The sequence below is a fragment of the Stenella coeruleoalba genome (assembly GCF_951394435.1).
Source record: "Stenella coeruleoalba genome assembly, chromosome: 15".
In the NCBI taxonomy this organism is placed as follows: domain Eukaryota; kingdom Metazoa; phylum Chordata; class Mammalia; order Artiodactyla; family Delphinidae; genus Stenella; species Stenella coeruleoalba.
Window position 1 is genome coordinate 838987 of NC_137161.1, and position 2412 is coordinate 841398.

Sequence of the window (2412 nt, forward strand, 5' to 3'; positions counted from 1 at the left end):
CCTGCCTTCTCAGACTTTGTGGGCCTCAGAATGTATTTTCACCCTGTTCGTTTCAGTAGTAATTCTGCTGGGCATAAAATTCGAGCCTTTCCCCTTCAACACTCTGAGGTCATTTCCCCCACCTTTTGACGTAGGGCGACTCTTGTCTTTTTGTAGAAAAGCGTTTAAAGAATTTCCCCACCGTCTTTGTTTTTTTGCATCAGTGAATCTAAGGGTATGTTTGTTTTTTTTTTGTGGTACGCGGGCCTCTCACTGCTGTGGCCTCTCCCATTGCGGAGCACAGGCTCCGGACGCGCAGGCTCCGGACGCGCAGGCTCAGCGGCCACGGCCCACGGGCCCAGCCGCTCCGCGGCATGTGGGATCCTCCCGGATCGGGGCACGAACCCGTGTCCCCTGCATCGGCAGGCGGACTCTCAACCACTGCGCCACCAGGGAAGCCCTAAGGGTATGTTTTAAAAGTCGGTCCCACTTCACCCTCTGAGACTTTCCATCTGGGATTTTAAATCCTTCTCTAATTCTCAAATCTTTAAAAAAGTACTTCTTTCAACATTCTGCCCCCTCCATTGACTTCCTGTTTCTTCTTGGAGCCCCTCATGAGGATGCAACGCTTTTCCCATTTTTATCCTCCCCCGAGCCCCTGGGTGGCTTCCCTCCCCCGAATCCCACGGCCTGTCTGAAGTTGGGCCCGTAATTACTGAGCCTGCCTCACCGACTTTATTTCTCCTTTTGTTTCCCACGCCACGTTTCCTCGCACCTGTTCATTTCAGCTCCATGTTATTACTACCCGTCCTTCCCTCTTTGAAGATACTGTAATTTTAAATTAATGGACGAAAGGGGACCCACATTCTCCTTCAACTCCCGAGACCTGCTCGGCGGTCGTGCGGCTCACATGTCGCGTTTCCCGTTAACTCATCTCCCAGACCCGGGAGCAGCGCTGCGCGTGTGAATGTGCGGAAGCACGTGTGCCCACGGGGAGATGCATGCACGCGTGTGTGTGTGCGCGGGGAAATTGGGGAGGGACGTTTACTGTCCTGTGAGGGCTTCATGTCAGCCCTCGAGGCAGCTCAGACCGTAAAGGGCCAGAGGCGATGCAGGGGCCAGTGCCCACTCCTGCCCATCTCGCCCTTGCTGCGGGGGCGTCGCCTGCCTCCTGAGCAGGTGTTCCCCAGCTCTGGAGCCTTCTCCTCTGCCCCTTGCCAGCCGCATCCTGACAGGTGGTCTCTGGCAGCGTCCACCCCCCCTGCTGCTGCCCCCGGCCCTCCCCGCCCAGCCTTGGAGACACGAGAGACTCAGTCCTGGGATGAGCCCAGTCTGCTTCACTGCTGCTCTGAGATGGCAGCACCCACACTCTGCCCCCATGAACCCCACTCTCACCAACCCACCCAGCCACCTGGCTGCTCTTGGGCCCCTGGACCCCACCTCGCCCAGGGCTCAGCCCCCACCCACCCCTTCCAAGCCATCACCTCCCCAGTCCAGCCACCTCCATGCCAGTGGGCATCCCCCCAACCTGGCCACCTGCACTCTCATCTACAGGTCGTTCACACAGACGCCAGGTCACGGCAGCCCCTGCTCAGAACCCCGGGGCTTCCAGTCGCTCTGAGGACAAAACCCAAACCCCTCCCCGCAGCCCCTGCCCCGCAGCCCCTGCCCCGCTCCCCGCTCTCCGGGCTGACCCCTCCCTGGCCTGTGCTCAGCTCACTCTGTCCTCCTGCCATTTCTGGGTCAGGCGCAGCCAGGCCCGGCCCCAGGCTGCCCGGAACGTTCCACGGTCTCCTCCTCCCACTCTGTCCTGTCTCTGCCCCAGTGTCACCTCGGAGCCTTCACTGGCCCCGCCCCCGGTTCGTCCTGGTGTTCAGGGAACTGCTTGACCCCAGGGCCCACGGCTGGCTGGCGAGCCTCCCAGGTGGATGGGGAGCGGGGCGGGGGGGGAACGGGCACTGCACAGACGGTGGCGTCCAGGCTGGTCACAGGGAGGGGGAGGCGTGCGGGGCAGTGACGAGGCGAGGGGCCAGCGGCTTGGGGTCCCACGAGGCCTGAGCACACGGGGGCTGAGCCAGACTTCATGACTCTAGAGGAGGGGCCGCCACTAGGGAGGCAGGGAGCCCCTGGCTGGGCCCGGGGCAGCCACACCAGCGTTCTCCAAGCCCACCCCCACCCTGCGGACTCAGAGTGCAGCCGAGGCTGAGACCCCCAAGCGGGTCCTGAGCTCTGGAGGGGCCGGCCGGGGGCACGGGGGCACCGGGGCCTGGGGGCTGCAGTGGCCTCACAGGAAGTGGGGGCAAGCCCCAGGGTTACAGGGAGACTATGGCAGGGGGTCCTTGAGGCCGAGGATGGATGGCGGCTCCTCTCTGAGAGACGGGGGTGGGGAATCTGGGACTCCACCTGACGGGGCGGACGTGGGGCCCCGCCAAT